We start from the raw sequence: 21,337 nt of genomic DNA on the forward strand, positions 1-21,337 counted from the left end.
CAATCAAACATACTACATAGATCCTATTAATACTCACTCCTTCTCCTGCCTTTGATTTTTCCGCACAATCAAGCTTCGTCGGTCGCCGCCAAATTCTGTTGCCTTCCGTTCTCGATCATTGGGTCCTGCTTCATTGCTTTAGAGTTCTAAGTTTCACCAATTCTAGACTATTTTCAGATTCTCCCCTTACTTCATGCGCCAACCATCGTATACTGCAACCAACTGAAAGGGCCATGCCCATACATATTAGACTGTTCTAGAGTCACAATTCTTTTTATTGATTTCCAGAGAAGACAATTACCTTCATCGCCACGCAGGGCGAAATCTGTAGTTAGTAAAATCAACAAGGATGGACAAGGTATTTGTGTGTTACGCTGCGCATTTAGACACCACGCTTTTGGCGATTGAATTCGCGAAAGCGAGCGCGTTTTTAAATTCCCAGTTTTGTCGAATTTTCCTTTAAAGTTCCTTTATTAAACCCTGTTTTTAATTGTAATCATAGCGCATACCTGCACTATAATCGTCACATCCACCGCTGCTTTAGCGGGTCATTGGCAGGTACACCCGCTTTGCGGCCATCTTGGGGGTAGGTAGGGACGTGTTGTGGTGCCATCTTGGTGAGCGCTCCAGTGCTCAGGCGTGCAGGCGAGTCCCCTACTTAAGACGGTCTTTTCAGACAGGTCGGCCTTGGACAAGGTATTTGTGTGTTACGCTGCGCATTTAGACACCACGCTTTTGGCAATTGAATTCGCGAAAGCGAGCGCGTTTTTAAATTCCCTGTTTTGTCAAATTTTCCTTTAAAGTTCCTTTATTAAACCCTGTTTTTAATTGTAATAATAGCGCATACCTGCACTATAATCGTCACATCCACCGGTGCTTTAGCGGGTCATTGGCAGGTACACACGCTTTGCGGCCATCTTGGGGGTAGGTAGGGACGTGTTGTGGTGCCATCTTGGTGAGCGCTCCAGTGCTCAGGCATGCAGGCGAGTCTCCTACTTAAACCTGTCATGGAGACGCGCAGCGGTGACGCGCAGCGGGAGTGCCGTAATCGCGCCGGAGTCGTGCCAGAGTCCTGCCCGTCTGCGCCCGTCAGCCCTAAGGAAGCGCCTAGCACCAGGAACTCTGCACAGTCTCAGTCTATTGGAGGTAGGTACTCGAGGGATGAGCTCCTGAGCATTCGGCATTTGTCTCCATATTGTACTTCGGGATTGGTTGACCCGCTGTGCGGTCCCTCCCAATGTGCATGTGGTAATTTTTCTCTTAAGACATCAGCCCCTATTTCAGCCTTAGCTGGACTCTCCTCGGATGCATTTTCTCATACAGAGTCTAAGGCCCCTCGTGATCTTACAATCTGGAATCTTAATGTCAGATCTATGGCTAAACATCATTCCGTTATTTATGATCTTATTACCGAGGAGGCCCCGGATAGTTTCTTCATGACTGAAACTTGGTTACAGGATGAAGCGACGGCTATAGTGAATCTTGCTCTTCCTCCGGAATACTCCATCTACACCCATAATCGCAATTCTAGGGGTGGGGGTATTGCTGTGATAGTTAAGTCATGCTTCCCTTGTGCCTGGAAGGTTTTGAATGTGGATGGTTGTGAGTGTGCATATTTTAGTATAACGGTTAACCACCACTTCTCTTTTCCTGGACTTCTGATCTACCGACCCCCTGGAAATGATACTGTTTTCAGGAAGGCTCTCCCAGAATTGGTGAGTTCTCTCGCTATAAGTTCTGCTAATTTTAGTGTCCTTGGAGATCTTAATCTCCATCTCGATCTTTGCCATACTCCAGCTATTAGCAGCACTCTTGCAGATCTGGAGGCACTACAACTAAGCCAGCTGGTGACCCACCCTACGCATGTGGGTGGACATATTCTGGACCCCATATTTACGAATTTAACAGGAGCTAAGGTGTCACGGCCTAGCCCAGTAGCCTGGTTCGACCACTTTCTTGTGAAATTACATCTCACGATCAAGGACCCCCTTTTTAAACCCTTAGAGAGAGTTGCTTTGAAACGCCTCTGGAAAAAATTAAAGCTTGAAGACTTTCATCGACTACTTGATGAAAATCTGCTTGGTCCTCTTACTGATGTGGAACTTGGCTATGATCTTTTTTGTGATTGGATTACTCGGGCTCTTGACCTTCTGATTCCTGCCACTTGGAGTAAATGTCGCTCCCAAGAGCCCAGTCCATGGTACGATAGTACCTTATTGCCTTTGAAAAAAGCTTGTAAACAAGCGGAAAGGCGCTGGCGTAAAACTTACGAGGCTGGGAACAAAGCACTATATCTTACTAAAGTCAAAATCTATCATAGAGCCATTTGTAGAGCCCATGCGGCCTACTATTCCCAAGAGTTTAAAAATAGCCCTAATCCTTCGAAGCTGATTTTTAAAGTTCTCAAAAACTTGACTGCCAAGAGAGCCCCAGCAGCCGAAATCTGCTCAGTGTCTCATTGTGAAGACTTAGCGGCCTTCTTTCTTGAAAAGATACATACCATTTACCGCTCTTTCCCTAGTTCTACCACTTTGAACGAGGCCTTGAGGCCTAATTGTACCATGGATGTGGTTCTTTCGATCCTCCCTGACATGCCGAGGGAGGTATTCGACAGCTTGGCAACTAAGGTAAAACCGGGTCCCCTGCCGACTCACTTAGGCCGGCACAGTTTAGAGAATCTTCTACCCCATGTCTGCCCCACGTGCGCCACCTTATAAACTTATATTTTTCATCAGGCATAGTCCCATCTAAATGGAAACAGGCCTATGTCACCCCTATCCTGAAGAAACCTACGCTGGATCCCCTCAAATTAGAGAATTATCGACCTATTCCTCTTCTTCCATGGGCCGCGAAGGTCGCTGAGGCCAATGTTAACAGCATCTTATCTGAACACCTGCAGAGGGTCAATATCTTGGATTCTTCCCAGAACGGTTTTCGTGCTGGCCACAGCACCGAGACAGCTCTACTCTCGATGACGGAACATCTGCGCACTGGGATGGATTCTGGTCAAACTGCGGCGCTGGTGTTACTCGACCTCAATGCCGCGTTTGACACAGTCTCTAACACGATACTGTTGCAACGGTTGGGAGATGCAGGTGTCTCTGGCATAGCACTCGAATAGTTTCGGTCTTTTCTGGCAGATCGCTCATTTAGGGTTGCCACTCCACCCTTTGAGTCTAAACCTTACCCTCTAGAACTGGGAGTGCCTCAGGGATCGGCATTGAGCCCCACACTATTTAATCTTTATGTGCAGCCGCTGGCTGTGGTCGCCAAGCTTTGGGGTATGACTGTATTCTCCTATGCTGATGACTTGCAGCTGGCGGTTGCTCTTAGTGGGAATTCCGACCTCGATGCCCCCAGGTTTCGAAATGGTCTCCTGGCAGTGGCTGGCTGGATGACAGCCAACTGTCTTCAGCTTAATGCCAAGAAAACGGAGGTCCTGATTGTGGGCAAGCAGAGCAACCTCTGGGGCGATAATTGGTGGCCCCCAGAGTTAGGTGTCACTCCTATCCCGGGACCAGAGGTTAAAAACTTAGGTGTCTGGCTAGACCCTGGCCTTAGTTTCTGTGGCCACATAAAAAAAGTGGCAGCTACCTGCTTTGGGATTTTGCGTGGATTGAGGCCCGTTTTAAAATTCTTTGATGCCCCTATTAGGCAGATGATCATTCAGGCAACCATCCTATCCCGACTTGACTACGCCAGCTCACTCCTGTTAGGGGCCAATCAGGCGGAAATTGCCCGGTTACAGCGTGCACAGAATACTGCGGCTAGGGCCTTGGTAGGTCTACCAAGGTTCTGCTCTGTAAAAGGAACTATTTGTGCACTCCATTGGCTACCGGTGGCGCAAAGGATTGACTTTAAGACCTTATGTCTTTCCTTTAAGATTCTCAAACTGTCTTCCCCTCAGATTCTTGAGAATCTCCTTACCCCCTGCGTTCCTTCTCGATCTTTGAGGTCTCTTGGCCAAAATCTGGTTGTTGTACCACGGTTTAAGCTCTGCAGAGCAGGTGGGCGATCCTTTCGTGTTTTAGCTGCTAAACTCTGGAATTCACCTCCATTCCATATTCGTGCTCTTGATGACTTGCTTGATTTTAGGAGGGCTATCAAAACTTTCTTGTTCCCTCCTGCACCTTAGTATTCTGTCTTCTCTGGTCTCTCTGATGTTTCTGTAGTGTTGTGTTTCTTATGCCTGTCCTAAGCACCGGGACTCCCCTTCGCTGGGGCAGCTGTGCGCTATAGAAGTCTTATTAACATAACATAACATAACATAACATAACATAACATAACATAACATAACATAACATAACATAAACATTATAACCACTGTGATTGACCTTGGATCCAGTATTCTTGCTCATATAGACCATATCACTCATGCCCGAACATTTGTCGTGAAAAGGCACATACATAGTACAACACCCCTCAGCATCAGGGTTCGCTTCATCTTGAGTCCGCGCCAGGAGAAACTGACGTAAGGGTGCCCATATATCCTTGGGTTTCGATGTCAAGGGGAGTTCCTCAGCATATACCTCGAGATTATCTTTGCAATATACCATGTCCCGGACCCAGTGTTAGGGTTATTTCCCAGGTGAGTGCTATGCGTCACTTTGCCAGGAAGAGGGCAAGCCTCACAAATCTACCTATCATCCCTTTCAGTTGTGGCACATAACTCAACAAGCAGACCACGGGTGTGCACCTTATTGTAGTTCCTGACATGTTTTGAATACAGTTCAGTACGTCCTCCAAGTACTGAGCAACTGAAGGACAATACCATGCAAGGTGCTAGAAATCTGCATCCGATAAACAAGTGCTTACAATTGCTTGTGTCCCTAAGACCAAAGGTATATAACTTAAGAGGTGTGTGGTATGCCTGGTGAATATATTTAAAGTGTATGAGTCTCAAATTGCCATTGGAAGCGAGCTTGCCCGTGAGGGCACATATACGTTCCAGTGGCGTCAATGGAGGGGTCAAGTCTTTCATTTCAGCGGCTCAGACTTCTATCAGTGTCTCTCACTTACTCTTCTCTCACAGCTCTGTATAATTTAGTAACCATCTGGTGCCATGTGGGTGGTACTAGGAGGAGCTGTAGGGCTTTTGATGTAGGCAGTTCAGCAGGGAATGTTGTGTAATGTGTTTCAACTGCTAGCTTCAAGCGATGCACCTTGAACTGAAATAGCTGTGATTGGTTAGTAATGTGTTGTACATCTTCGCCTGTGATAAAGTGCCCATCATGATAAACGTCTTGCATTCAATCCATGCCAGCCTCTATGAGTAACCTCATCGAGCCCTGTTCTTGCGTTACCGTAAGTGCTGCATGGTATGCTAGTGGTAAAGCTGGGGAATATAGTGGGAAGCTTGTCTGTTATTCTCCTGATTGCTTGCCAGGCACCAATGGTAACATCTAAGGTGTGGATTTCTGACCTTGGCGTGCCTCTGTGTGTGTGTGTAAGCATTCCGGCTAGTGGGATGGGGTGTGCTTCTCCATCTTCCACTGCAACGTGGGGTGTAAAAACATGTGGGTGATACTAGTGATACGCATATTGCGCTTGGGCGCACAGGTAGTAAAGGTAAAAATTTGGAGCGTTAAAGCCCCCTCTGTCTTAATTCTGTGTAAGCGTGTTCCAGTCCACTTGAGCTTGTTTACCCCTCCAAATTAGTCTGAGCAGTAGGGTTCGCACATTCTTAAAAAATTGGGTGGTCAGTTTTATAGGAGCATTATAGAACAGATATAAGAAGCGTGGTAGAATGACCATCTTTATAAGAGCAATACGGTCCACCAAGGACAGCGGTAGGGCCGACCATCTATCTTTCTGTCGTTAGAGGTAGTACTACTGATTTGTCCCAGTTTAAAGTAAGACCAGAAAACAAGCTGAAGCGAATGTATTCCCGCAACACAGGGGCGAGGTACTGCTGCGGTTCACAAATAAACAACACCATGTCATCAGCGTAGAGAGATATGCCAACTGGAGGATGATGAAAATTTAACGTTGCTTCCTTGTGATGCTGTCTGATGACACAGGCCAAGGGTTCAAGCGTAATGGCAAATAATAGTGGCGATAGAGGGCAAACCTGACGAGTGCCTCGATCACTCCGAAAAGGTGGGAAGGTGAGTCCTCCAACACGCACCATCGCTGACAGGGCAGAATATAGCAGTCACACCCATTCCAAAAAGACTTGCAGAAATCCCATGCGTGTTAAAATGTGGAACATGTATGGCCATTCAATCGAGTCGAATGCTTTAGCCGCTTCAAGCATGACTGCCGCCGCTGGGAGATCGGGGTTCAGCACATGAAACATAGCAAAGATGGTTCTTAAGTTGTGGGACGTGGATCTTTCAGGTATGAAACCAGACTGATCCGGTAGTATCAAGCATGGCATTAATGGCTGGAGTTTGGTAGCCAGAATTTTGGCAAGGATTTTCGCATCAAGATTAATCAATGAGAGAGGGCGATATAAATCACATTGGGACGGAGATTTGTCTTTTTTAAGTAGCGCTCTAATCAGGTCGGCAATCTGCCGGTCTCGTGCGCCTCTGCCTACATTCAAGCAGGTAGGGTGCCAACAGATCTACATAAGCTTTATAAAACTCTGCTGACAGACCGTCCGGCCCCGGGGCTTTTTTGTTCAGTAAGGAGGAGAGAATTGTGGCCCTCACATCAGCTTCGTCAATGGGTTGGCTGAGATATTCGCGCTGTCCATCTCCCATCCATGCACAAGCAATATCAGAGAGATAGTAGTCTAGGTCGTCGTCGTTTAGACTCCCGCGAGAGGTATACATAGATGTGTAGCAGTCCCTAAACTGGTCCACTATATCCTGGGGTGCGAAGACTTCATCTCCCTGGGCATCCACTATTTTGATGATGTGGTGGTGTTCAGCCCGAAACTTAAGTTTGAAAGCCAGTTGTCTACCAGGTCTGCCCCCCTCACCTTAAGTCCTGGCAATGTGTTGTTGTGATATATAGTTTATCTCCTGTTGTGCCAGTGAGTCATATTCCAGAATTTGCTTGTGTATATGTCCTGATGTGGAGGTGCATGGTCGGGGCGTATACTTTTTTTCCAGCTACCCCAGTGCAGTCTCTATTTTGTACAATTGACCTCTGATCTCACACAGTATGGCTCCTGTGGTGCTAATGCGACCCCTCTCACAGTGACTTTAAAGGCTTCCCACAGGGTAGCCGCACTGTTGACTGTGCCTACATTCAATTCAAAGTATTGTACTATCCCTTTCCGGACCGTGTCTTCATATATAGGGTCAAATAGGGCCTCCGCGGAGGACCGCCAGGTAATGGACAGCGTGGATTAGTAGGAATAGTGAGGGCTAGTTGCACTGGGTTATGATCGGATAGCATGCAAGGTAGAGTCCCAATCTTCGTAATCCATTCATTGGCTCCCTCGCTCAGTAGCCAGTAGTCCAAGCGTGTCCAGCTGTTGTGTGCAGGCGTGGCATGTGTACCCTTGCGTGTCTCAGTATTATGAATGCGCCAAGTATCTACCAACCCAAGCTCCACCATGGCATTCCTGATACATTGGGCTACCTTTAATGTGCGAGATGCATGAGGACTGGATTTATCTTCCACTGGTTCCAAATGTGTGTTGAGGTCGCACCCCCAGAAAATGTCCGAGTCCGCTAGTCACGTAATTCATTGAGCTTGCGATGATAAACTTGTGATTCATCCACTACAGAGCCATACACATTGACAAGAATAATCAGTGACATACCCAGCTTGCCATGCACCATAGCACAACGCCCCTCGTCGTCAATGTATGTTTTTAGAGGTGTGAAGGGTATGTCTTTTTTGACCAGGATCAAAACTCCTCTAACGAATGACAAGTAAGACGAAGCGAGTTTGTATCCAGCCCATTTACGTGCAATCCCAGACTCCGTTCTGTTGGTCAGGTGCGTCTCCTGTAGGAGAGCAATTTGAATCCCCTGTCTCTCTAGATAGGCAAATATACGTCTAATCTTTTGAGGGGAGTTGAGCCCACAAACGTTCCAGGTCAAACATATGCATCTATCCCCCATGTCCGGAGTCGTGTCCAAGCTCTCAATGCAGTCACAGAAAAACGATTCCAATAGAAAGCAACACAACCCCCATTACCTGCCCACCACCCATCCACATTATTTAGATCTCCTACCGCTGCCCATTGTAACAATCTCAATTTGCCAAACCCCAATCCCCCCACCCACTTCAGCAACCCCAACCTGCCAAAGCCATCTCATGTCCCCCCACATTACCCAAAAACAATACATATTGTACCAACAGTATTGGGGATCACCCATCGAGCAGCTCAGAGGCATAGTTCCCCTCGCAGGGTGTACAGGAGGTGGACGGAGACCTATATAAGCAGAGTTCCTGCCCCATTACCTTCATCTTTAACTAACTGGCATGCTAGACAATTCCCCTGGATAATCATTAAATCTTATCTGCATGGCTAATGCCCAGGTCACCAGTTTGAAAGGTGTCCGCTATATGGAAACAGTTCCCACCACCAGTGCCCAGTTTGCCAGCAAGTGACATTTAGTACATTGGAATAGCAAACAACGAGTCCCATGCGAGGCGTAGTCGCAATCATTCTGAACCCTGTTGCGATGAGACGTCGCCGTCGTCGTCTGGCTGGTTGGAGGCTTCTCAATGCTTCCGCTTAATGGATTGCGTATAGTCCAGTGCCAATTTTGGAGTATTGAAGATCTTCGATCTTCCATCAATGTCTATGTGCAGCCGCGCAGGATACAACATTGCGTATGGGATCTTCTCCGCCATGAGGAGCTTTTTGGTTGGTAGATATTCCTTTCTCCCCACCTGCACGGCTGCTGTAAAATCTGGATAAAAGGCCAGATGGTTATATTACCCTTCTCTCTAGCCAGACTTAGAACTGTGTCCCGGTTTCTATAATTCAGCAAGCGTGCAATTATGGATCGGGGGGAGCTCCTGGCGATGGTTGGGCAGCCAGTGACCTATGTGCTCGTTCCAATATCAGCATCCTTGATAGATTCTCAGCTCCAAATATTGACTGTAACAGAGTTTCAATGTAGGGTTCTAAACAACCAGTATTGGTGGATTCGGGCAGTCCTGCTATGCGAATGCTGTTACGTCTGGATCTTGCTTCCAAATCTTCGTTCTTTGCCTGTATTACGGCCAGCACCTTTTCCATGGCTAGGGATTTTTCTGTTGTTTGCTGTATTCTATCTTCGGCGTCAGAGATGCAGGTTTCTGCTTCCCCCAGTCGCAGCGCATGTTTGTCTAATTTAGTGGAAATGTGGTCCATTCTGAGATTTAGGTTGTCTATCTTGTCATCGATAAATTTCAGACTATTTTGTACGGCTAGTAGCGTCTTTTTGATGCCATTGAGACTGTCTGAGAGAGCTTCGATCTCCAAATCCGAGGCAGCTTGTTACCTAGATTTACTGGACTTGCGAGGCTTGAATGTAAAACAGGGCGGGTTTCGCTGGTTTTCCCCATGGTTCTCCTGTATTCTTGTGTTCCAGGAATGTGTGCTACCGCTGTCTGTGGATCAAGATGTATAAGCGACTCTCCCACCTGGCACCGCAATCTCCATGGTAGCACTCCACATCAGTCAGCAGGAGTTCGGTCGCAATATCACCTCTGATGCAGGACCTTGATGACACTCTGTAGTAGGCCCTCTACCACTCTGAATGAGTTATTGGGTTAGGAAGACCTCCTTGATCAATCCCGCTTGCCGGTGAGGGCCCATCAAGTTTTCCAGTTACTGCTTGCAATGTCAGGCGCCAGCACGACACAGAAGAGAGCAGCTAGGCCTGTGCGATCCCTGTGGCTGGTTCGCCCAACTCTGGCTCGGGCTTCACCACCAGTCCCAAGCAACATGCAAGCGCCCAAAATTGTCCATACTCATCGAGGACTGTCGCTGCCGCGTGTCCCAGATGGGGACGTTAGCCTCTGATCAAGCACACTAGGGCGTTATCGAAACTGCCCCCATGCTCCTTACTGTGTCCACGCATCCGTTCGGCTGTTTGTTGATAACATGTGAGGCGCTAACGTGCTTGTTTGGACTGTTCGGACCTGAGTCCATTGCCATCTCCGGCGCTGGTTCTAGTCGCAGTCCGGGCATCCGGTGGGCCCACGTCCGAGCGCCAGCAGCAACACCTGGCCTTTGATCGTCCGCACCACACCCAGATGTGCAATTCCCACTCCCTCCCCACAGTGCAATGGTCTCAGGGACACACAATTCTGAATGGACGCACCCACCGGAGAGTCCTCCAGCTCAGTATCCCTCGGCGTTAGTCCTTTCGCGGGCCCTATCAAGCGCTGGGACACGCCCGCTTCGCTAGTAGCAGGCTCACTCACTGGGGATGAATGAATCAGGCCTCCACTTTCTATGCTTTCAGAACCACAGGTGTGCCGGCGGTATCGCTGCTTGGATTTCCTGCAGGATACGGCAAGGGTCCAAATCGCCGTCCTCGGTAACCACTGCAGGGGTCTAGCAGATCCGCACCGCCATTTTGTGAGCGCTGGTCCGCGTTTTTGGGCTCCGAGAACAAAGGTGTAATCAGGCAGTCTCACGGAGTTCCCGCTCCTCCAAATCAGCCAGGGGCAGCCAGCAGCACAGTTCTGTTATTTGTGTCCGATTTCTAGTGCGGGAACAGCAGGATTTTATATGTTATTTGCTCTGTCCGGTGGAGCCGAGTTACAACGCAGCCATCTCACTTTGTGCCCTCTAGCGCCCCCACTCTCAAGGTTCTTTTTCGCAGCATGAAAGTGTAAAGAGACAGAAAGTCGTTAAGAAACAGATCAATTTGCCAATAATTCGTTTGGATACATAATAACTCACAGGCAACTACTTAAGGTTAGTTAATTTATTACAAAGCCAAGAATAACTGAACATGGAGACACCTCATCACAAGTGTATCGAAATACAGAGGAATCAGCATAAAGCCAAATCTGCGCATCCAGTTTAGACGGTGCAGCATAAGCATCACAATTAATTCAAGAAGTAAAATACAGAAAATCAGGAAGTATGAGTCCAAATATTCCTGCATCGAGGGTTGGTGGGTAAAAAGCATTAAATCTATCCCTACACTAACACTAAGACGACATCCCAATGAAGCATTTTCAGGAGGAAGGATAAAAGGTGTCAGCACGTGGAGTCTTCCTTGGGATTGCAGGCTCTGATCCTTCCTTTTGGCCCTCGATCACAGCAAAATGTATCCAATACAAAGATGATTCCTTTTTACTAGGCGGAGACTGTAACCAGATTGTTGACCCCTTTTTAGACCGTAAATCTTCTGTTCGTTTCACCCCTCACAAGCCCCACAAGCAGTTCCTTGATACTATCTCTCAGGTCCATCTTGTTGACTCATGGAGGATCACACACCCAGAAACCTTAGATTTCTCCTTTTTCTCTCCCCCACATGCTTCCTTTTCCCGCTTGGATTACATCTTCCTCTCTTCCTCCTTATCTCAAAACCTTCTCTCCTCTTCCATTGAACCTATTGTCATTTCTGATCATGCTCCTATTATTACTATCTTTGACCTTCTTCCTCCTGCTCCTAAGTCCTCTCGTTGGCGTTTTAATTCCTCTCTTCTCACTGATCCTCTTTTCTCTTCCTCCTTTCACTCTTTCACCTCAGAATTTTTCCAAATCAATTCTACTCCTGATACCCCTCTGCATATTCTTTGGGATTCCTTTAAAGCCACGGCCCGCGGCTTCATTATCGACTTTGTCTCAAAAAAAAAAGAAAGCATTCCTTCAAAAACGCAAGGTCGCCCTTTCACATATTAAGTCACTAGAACACCAATTTTATACCTCCTCCCCAAATCAAATGTCTCCTGAACTTCTTAGGTCTAAAATTGCCTTTAACAAACTCACTACAGATTCAGCCTCTTCCTATCTCCTCCGAAGTAGTGCTCGTTATTATGGCGGTCGTAACAAATCAGGTAAACTGCTTGCTAACTATCTCAAGTCACGAAAAGAACGAATTATTATTGATTCTATTTACTCCCCTTCTAACACTCTTTTACACACGGACAAAGACATTTTGGAACAATTTCAATCTTTCTATGAATCTTTATATTCCCCTGAAAATCCTCCTACTCCAGATATTCTTCAATCATACTTTGATCGTCTACCTGCGCCTGATACCTCCCAGCTCAACTTTTCTACTCTAGACTCTGCTCTTAGTCTTTCTGAATTGTCCATTGCATTGACGTCTCTCACCAAAGGCAAGACCCCCGGCCCCGATGGCTTCCCGGTTGAATTTTATCTCCATTTTTCCGACATTCTTTTGCCTCGTCTTCTCCTTCTTTTTCAGTCTTTTTGTTCCGACGGCCTGGCTCAAGGCTCCTTCCAAGACGCTACTATATGCCTCATCCCTAAAGAAGGACGAGATCCTAAATTTTGTAAAAATTATCGGCCAATATCTTTAGTCAACGTAGATTATAAACTGTTTGCTAAACTTCTTGCTCTTTGCCTTGATCCCCTTATGCCACACCTCATAGGGAAGGAACAATGTGGCTTTGTTAAAGGTCGCCTCACCTCGGACAACTCCAGACTACTTCTTAATGTCCTTGGTAAAGCCTCCTCCTTATCTATTCCTCTTGCCGCCATCTCAGTTGATGCTGAAAAGGCATTTGACCGAGTTGATTGGTCCTTTTTGATAGCTTCACTGAAGTGGCATTGTTTTGGTCCGAAATTCATTTCCTATATTTCCTTAATCTATTCTATGCCCAAAGCATCTGTTTTAGTCAATGGTAAACTTACTTCACCCTTTACACTCAAACGCGGTGTCCGCCAAGGTTGTCCTCTTTCTCCCCTTTTGTTTATCCTAGCTCTTGAACCCTTTCTAACCTCTATTCGCAATAATCCTTCCATTTCTGGCTTTCCGTACGGACCCCACCAACTTAAATTATCTGCATATGCTGATGACATACTTTTATTTATTTATGATCCTGCTACCTCGGTCCCTTCCTTATTAGTTGAATTTGAGAACTTTTCTTTGGTTTCCGGTTATAAAATAAATTCGGATAAGACAGAGATTCTTCCCTTAACTAAATTTTGCCTTCCACACTTCTTTTCTTCCACTGGTTTCGCTTGGAATAGTAAGAAAATAAAATATCTTGGTGTCCTTTTTTCCAACTCTATTTCATCTTCTGTTCAGCTTAACATGAACGCAGTTATTTCTAGGATAGACGCTCTACTTTCCTCCTGGAATCCCCTTTTCCTTTCCTGGTGGGGTCGTCTGGACTCCATCAAAATGATGGTTGCCCCAATCTTAATTTATTTACTTTCCATGCTCCCTATTCATATCCCGGCTCTTTACTTTCGTCGTATTGATTCTGTCTTGTCCAAGTTCCTCTGGAAACAGAAAAAAGCACGAATATCACTTTCATCCCTTCGTAAACCCAAAATTAATGGTGGAACTAATTTCCCGGATTTCCGGCTTTATCACAAATCCTTTTCCCTCCGTCAAGCATCTCGTTGGTTGTCACAGGACATTTCCCTTTTTTCACCTCTTTGGCTTTCTGTTGAACGTGACCTGCTACTCCCTTATTCATTTCAGGAAGTTCTTCATTTTAATGCTAAAGCTCCATGTCTTATCCCCCCTTTATTTAGACACACTTCCTCTCTTCTACGACCCTTAGTATCAACTGCCCCTACTTCTCGTGAGTCCTTTCTATTATTACCCATCTGGTATAATCCAAAACATTCTAGTGAAATTCATCTACTCCTCGAAGAAAGGAGCCCAGATGTGCTTTTTTTGACTGAAACTTGGACCAACAAGGACTCGGATGCTGATATAGTTCAAGTTCTTCCCTCTAACTGCGCCATTTTTAGGCTAGATCGTGTTAGTGGCCAGGGTGGGGGAATTGGTATTATTTATAAAAATGTCTATAGATGTAGAGCCACTATTGGCCATTTATCTGATTATGAGAACTTAGGGCCCCATTAGGTTGGCGGGCGGATCGCCCCCGCCAGGCCTCCCTCCATCCTAAAGCCAGGGTAGACTAATTGATACCATGATGGACTTTTTTACTAAGGGGATAGAACGGAGGAGTCGTTTGGTGACTATAAGTAGACAGAACCAGACATGCAGTGAGCAAGAGGGGGAAGGCGCATAATTTTTGACGCACCGGTGGCGTAGTGTACTGGCCATTATTTACGAGGCCACACAGAGCCACTCTGAATGGATTTTTAATGGGCTTGTAAATACGGCCCCATTTCACGCATCAATTTGCATGAAAGGGGCATGCCATGGGTGTTTCTGTGGGTGTTCCCACGCAATACCCATGGATTCTGCCGCATTCCCAGATTTACAACAATTCATAAACCTGGGAATGCGTCAGAGTCCTACGCCTCACCATGGGAGGCGTAGGAAGGGCCAACGAGGAGAAATATTTTTATTTTTCCTCGTTTTTTCCTCTTTCTGTGTGTGCAGCATTCTGTAGCATGCGTAGAAATAAGAATACACCATCAATTATTGTTTTTATGCAGGAAAACAATCATCCCTGCAATGCAACGGAGGCAGAGAGAGCGGAAGGCCAGTCAGTGGAATGTTTCGGGAGGACTGGCTCGCAACAGTTTTCTTGGAGGGGAAACTCTCTAAATAGTTTGCAATGAAGTGGGCTCACAGGGTGCTGGGCAAACTGCCAATACCCAGTGCTCCTCCCAGCACTGTGGTGGCTAAACTCCTGAACTACAGAGACATGGATGAGATCTTGAAAAGGGCTGGAGCTCAGGGGCCCTGGCAGGTTGAGGAAGCCATGGTTAATATCTATCTGGACTACACTACAGTGTTTTTTCCTGCCAGCTCCGCATTACCTTGGATGGCAAAATCTACTTTTCCTCCACACCAGCGGAAACAGGTTTTGTGTTGATGGGGCAAATGTTGTACCATGAATTTGAGGGGGCAGCCAGTTGTATGACCGTGGCACAGTAAGGTAGCGTGGAGTGGGAGTTAGCGTAATGTTCAACAGTTTGCTGTGTTTTTTGAGGTGGAATTGGGGAGGTCACTAAGGTTGAAGAGAAGCAGTACAAGGGGGCTGGATGATCAATATCAGCAGGAATAGGTGCACTTGATCTTACTTTATTTACATGGAATGTCAATGGGCCATAAAATAAAGCATGGGTCGGTGGCGATACATACATGAGGGGGAATGATGCACCAGCTTTAAGGCATAGGAAATATAAGGTGGTGGGACATACATGGTTCACTACTGAGTCCAAGGGGTGGAAACTTTAGCAAAAAAATCCCTGCCACATAAGGTGACTAAGGTGTGCACGGACTGCCTGGGCTGGTATGTAGTGGTCCTGGGCGACTTGGAGGGCGAGACGCTAGAGATGACTAATGTGTACATGCCTCCTGGGCTTCAGATGGAAATGCTCCAATTACTGAGTAGTGTTATAGTCGAAGTACCGCAGGCAACGACCTTCCTGGGAGGCAATTTTAATATGACTTGGACCCACATTCGACCCATACCGCAGGCCCATGGGGAAAAGTGGAAGGATTTGTTAGGGCATTGGACCTGGGAGATGTTTGGAGATCCCTAAATGGGCACAAGAGGGATACTCCTATTAGTTGGGAGCTCATAATACTCATTCTCAAATGGATTATTTTTTCACACCCAACTTGATTCTCCCTAGACTGAGATAAGCAGCCTTTAGGATGAGAGGAATATCAGATCATGTCCCCATGAAATTATTTTGATCACCCTGGGCTCATGAGTGTTGAGGGCGTGGCGGATGCTGGCTGTCTTCACCCGCGATGTGTCATGGCTTACCAGGGTCACAGGTTTATACTTTACAGAAAATGCAGAGGCAGCAAGCAGTGCAGCCTCCTTGTGGGAGGCTTATAAGGTTAGAGTGAGGGGGTAGATAATTTCAGGAGTATGGGGGACAGACAGAAGAGGGAACAGTATTGCTTGGAAGCAGTGACAGATATCCGACTCCTAGAGGATAGGCATGCCCAGACCCAAACAGAAGAGCTTTGACAGCAAATGGTATGAAAACAGGAGGAGTTTCGAGCCTTGGCAACCAATGAGGTGCAACAGGTGTGCCTGGCTCAGAAGAGACTGATATATGAAGGCAGGAAAACTCTTAGTATGGCTAGCAGCAAGAGATGCAGAGCAATCGCACTGTAGGTGGGGGTCAATATGCGGGGCAGTGCCAATATAGCAGGGGTCATAGCGGACTAACTATCAGTCAGTATTGGAGCTGAGTGTATTTGTCAGGGACTGCCTCCATAGGAAACTGAAGAGAGGGAAGGCACTGAAGCTCGAAGAGGGCTTGACGGAAAGTGAGATCCAAATGACGCTCTCATAGTTGCAGACAGAGATAGCTTGGTGTCCTAATGGACTCCCGGTGGAGCTCCAGAGATTTCCCACTATAATGGTACCCCCAATGCACATGATGTACATAAAAGCACATGAGAAAGGCAAATTCCCATAAGACCTGAGGATGGCAATAGCGATTCCTATCCTAAAGCCAGGGAAACCCCCAGACAGATGGTATTGCTGCAGGCCTATCTCCCTTCTAAATGTTGAAACAATTCTAGCTAAGGCTTCAGGGAATAGACTGAGGGGGGTGATTTTGGACTTGGTTCAACCGGACCAGAATGGGTTTATGTCCTAGAGATCTACCAGACTCAATCTTCGGAGGCTCCACAATAATATTGCAGCAGCAAAAGGGGTCTCCCTTGATGCCCATAAAGCATTCGACTTGGTGGGGTGGCGCTATTTGTTTGCAGTTCTACAAAAGATGTGGTCTGGGCTGAAATGTGTTTGCCTGTGTCTGCTTACCATACACAAATCATAGAGTGCAGCTTAGGGTAATGGGGTCCTCTCCTCAGGTATCAAGATTGGGAGGGGGATGCAACAGGGCCACCCTCTCTCACCGATACTGTTTGCTGTTGGACCTGCTGGCTGAGTGGGTGTGAGTTGATGCACAGAATAAAGGTTGGGGGTGGGACCCCTTCAGGAGGATGGTATTTCACTCTATGCAGACGACGTGCTACTTTACCTACCCAACCTGGGAAGAGTGAGCAAAATATTTGCAATCTATGGGAAGTACTCAGGCCTGCAGATTAACTGGGGGACATTCTTGAGCTTCCAAATGGGTATGTGGAGCATAGGAAGGATGCAGCCTTTCCAGACTACTCCGGATTGAAAGGGGCCATATTAAATATTTGGGATTATGGATATCCAGAGATGAGGACCCCCACTATGTAGATAATCTTGCTTTGGAGGTTGGAGTTATACGTTGGGCACTGCCTCCTTCCGTGTTCCTTGATGGGTAGCGCGGTGCTGTTTAAAATGGTGGCCATGCTTGCTCTATGTATTTACTTCAAAACAGGACTTTTTGCATTCTAAAAGGGTTCTTTAAGGCAGTCGATGCACTGTGGAGAAAGTTGCTGTAGCAGGAGAGGTCCCCAATGATAGGGTAGTACACTCTTCAGCTTTCCACGTATAAGGGGACACAGTGCTACCTAATGTTATGCGCTAATATGAGGCGGCACAGATAAGTGTGATCAATGGCTGTGCATATGCACTGGTTGAGGATCCAGCTTTTTGTTCGATAGAAAGTCGATGGGGGGAGGGTTTGCATGTTATATATGGTGGGAGGTTGCCCCCCCGCCCACCAGCAACGAAAATGATTGTGGCAATTTGGCACAGGCTGAATAGAGAAATGAGACCGAGAACCCCACTGTGGCTGGGCACTAGGTTGAGGAAGGTGTTGGATCTTCGCTGCTTCTTAAAATAGGATGGGATAGGGATCAGTACACTGGCGGACGTGTGGGATGCAAATCGGGTGGTACCATTTAACCATCTTAGCGTGGCGTATGAGATGCCGCACTCCCAAGTGTTTCCAGTACCTCCAATTGCGGCATGAATTAAAGGCAAGGATACCACCAGATGAGGTTGTTACGGAGACCTCACCACTAGAGTATAGATTGCTATATGGGCCAGTGCTTACCAATGCGATCTCTCTCACCTATCAGACTCTGATGAGAAACACTCAGGAGGACTTAGAAATCCTGTGGATTAGATGGCAGCAGGATTTGGGATAATTGGAGAATGAGGATTGGGGAGATGTGCTGCAGTTCCCAAGAGTGGTAGTTATTAAGACTCACTACAGATTTACACAGCTCAAGATCCTACATTGTGTATACTATACCAGGGTCCTCCTACATAAAATCGGTAGAGCTCCGAATGGGAAGTATTGGCGAGGCCACAGGCAGAGGAGTACTTTTCTTCATACACTTTGGGCTTGTCCAAATTTCTGTGAGTACTCTAAAGGGGTGACCTATATCAGAAGGCACCTCTGACATCCATTTAGACTAAGGGGCAGAACTAGAATTGTTGGGGATATGGGGTGGATGAGATACATTTTCTTACCAGCTGCTTTTATTGAATCCGGCCTTCCTTCTGGCTTAGAGAGAATTGTCACACGAATGGGGCTCCCCAGTGGTACTGGTGGTGGGAGATTGGGAAAGCTAAATGGATATTTGCTATGCATCAAGCAGAGCAGATGTCCCAAAAAGTTCAACATGATTTGGAACGGCTAGGCGAGTGAGGACTAGAGATGTCTGCTGGGAACATGTGACAAGGACGAGGGAGTGGACTGGTATGTGGCTGCACTGGAGGGGAATATAGGGCAGAAGTATCATGACTGATTGAGAGGGTGGGATGGAATCACCTCCTGGATCAGGTGCCAGGGGCACAGATTCCTAGCAGATGTCCTCAGTGGGTGGTAGGGGGAGTTGGCATATTATTATTTGTTACATAAGAATGCTGTAATGTTGGAAAAACAATAAAATCTGTAATAAAAAAAACAGTGATGAGGTACAGCCCACCCCTTGGATTAGACTTCTGTCTCCAACTCAAGGAAAACTCTGCGCATAAGGAGAGTAAACAACAGAGGCCACTGACAGCTATCAGGCCACAGGCCATCCACTGCCAAGTGGAGGCTCTAAGTGGGGATATTGGGTAGGCCTCTCTCCCAGCCTTGGAGCTGGCAAGGAGCCCCCAATGGGCTCCTGAGGTTTCTCTGACCTCTGAGGTATCTCAGTGTGGGGGCAGTAGCCCCAGGGATTTTGCACCCTACTTTCACTCTACTTCCCGCTAGTACAGGGTTGGTATCCTGAGGCTGACCAACCAACCCAGGGCCTTTACCCTGAGGCTGAACAGGTGTGAATTCTCCCTCATCCTGCCTCTCCATCTGGGCTCCCATGTCCTCTGGGGGGTGGTTCCCCCAGAGAATGTAACTGTCAGGGCAACCTTGGTGCTGCCCCTCTCAGTTCTCCTGATTCCGGGAGAAACTCATTCCCCAGAATGCAGTCTATTGGTACCTGGGGACTAACTATGACCCTCCTCTGTGTCACCTCCCAACCCCCCTCCTTGGATACCAGGGCCATAGGGTGAAAAAAGTCCTGCCCATTGACCTGGGCTACCCTATCGTCTGGCTGGTGTACTGCTCCAGAGAAACTAGCCTTCCCACTAACATGGTCTGGCTAGCCCTGGTGTCCCTCAGTGCAGTCGCTGAGACCCTATTCATTTTCACCTGATTGAAGTGGTTACTTGCACCCTCAACGATCACAAGCTCGCCCTTTGAGTCTATCTTCCAACTAAGGGAGATCATGGCATGGTCTATGACCTGGCCCTGGGGACTACTTACCCCTAAGGCCATACTGGACACCACTGTAAACGTCCAGCCAGGGGATGGTTTCTTTGGACAGACAGAGGCGCATATTTACAAGCACCTAACCCCACCAGAGCGTTACTTTTTCTGATGCTCCGGTGGCATTGCTCCATACGCCATATTTACAAGGTGGCATTAGACCACTTAATGTGGCTTAATGCCACCTTGTAAATATGCCCCTTTCCGTAGCGGTTCGCTGCGGCAAAGGGGCGGGCAATGGGTGTAGCAGTGGGCATTCCACCACAACATCCATTGCTTTTGATGCTGTCCCGTATTAACACGGATGGGGCAGCACCAAAACCTATGACCAGTTACAACCTGGTCTTAGGATGACAGTACGAGAAGAAATTATAAATTTCTCCTCGCAGTCTGCTCTTTCCATGTGCGGTGCATTCTGCAGCACACATAGTAGCAGCAAATCACCTTTAATGATTGTTTATGTGCAGGAAGGTGTCACTTTCTGCACCTAAACAATTGCCTCTGCAGCTCAGGCACTCTTACAACATGATGCAAGGATGCTCGCATAGGCACTAGACAGCTTTATTAGCACCAGCACTAGGGGAAACACAGGGATACGCCTTATTTTTGTAAATACAGCGCATCCCTGAGTTTTGGAAATGGTGGAGCCTGGCGTTGCTGAATTTAGTGTTACACCGTGCTCTGACATTTTCTTGTACATATCCCCCAAAGTCCCCCACTTGTGTCTTAAATGGGAGCATGCTAAGCAGTGGGGTTGGAAATGGGGTTCCTTGGGTGATATATATATGTTAAAAAGTAAGGTTTAGCTTATTCGAAATGGCAGTCTAACCTGTATACACAGGTTCTGACCTGAGACAGGGTTAGAGGGCTACTTAAGTGGGTGGCACAATCAGTGCTGCAGGCCCACTAATAGCATTTCATTTACAGGCTCTTGGCACATATTGTGCACTTTATTAGGGACTTATAAGTAGATTAAATATGCCAAGTGGATATGAGCCAATGTCACCATGTTGTCGGGAGAGAACACATGCACTTTTTTTTTTTTGCAGAGTTTTATATAGCGCGAACTAGACCCGAACCGAATCAGGTATCAGAGCGCTTTACATAGCACCAGTTACGTTACATGAGGACAGACACACATTCATTTTAGGCATGGGGAGATTAAGTGATTTGCCCAGAATCACAGGAGGTTTTGGCGTTGTTACCGAGACTCGAACCCAGATCCCCAGGTCGGAGGTCGAGTGCCCTAGCCGTTAGGCCAACTCCTCTCCCAACTCCTCTCTCTGGTTATCAGTGGCAAAGTTCTCAGGGCCTTATTTATAACCCCCTGCTCACTTTTACGCCGTCGTTGCGTTACTTTTTGTGATGCCGCGGTGTCTTAACTAATGATGCATGTTGTGCCATATTTACGAAGTGACGCATCTAGGCAGATGCGTCACTTTGTAAGCCTCTGCACTACGTTATACTTGCGTCAGGTATAATTTATGCAGGGTTTGCGTTCCCCCGCCAGCAAGGGTCATAGGAGTGATGCAGTGAAATCCCTAATATTTTACTGCGCCACCTCTAGGAAGCCAATGCATCAAAACCTTATGCCTGTCTCATGGCAGGCGTGGATGGTGATGCAGGCCATTTCACAAAGGACACATTGCTGAAGTTGCGTCTGTTTTCAGACGCACCCCAGCAATG

The 21,337-nt window shown here is 47.1% G+C and overlaps 1 protein-coding gene across 1 annotated transcript in view; it reads left to right on the plus strand.

The window, feature by feature from the left end:
* Positions 1-21,337, plus strand: part of LOC144822953 (L-asparaginase-like) — a 312,297-nt gene that overhangs the window by 127,585 nt on the left and 163,375 nt on the right. The gene's annotated exons all lie outside the window — the stretch shown is intronic.

The sequence above is a fragment of the Lissotriton helveticus genome, chromosome 3_1 (genome assembly GCF_964261635.1).
Source record: "Lissotriton helveticus chromosome 3_1, aLisHel1.1, whole genome shotgun sequence".
Taxonomy (NCBI): Eukaryota; Metazoa; Chordata; class Amphibia; order Caudata; family Salamandridae; genus Lissotriton; species Lissotriton helveticus.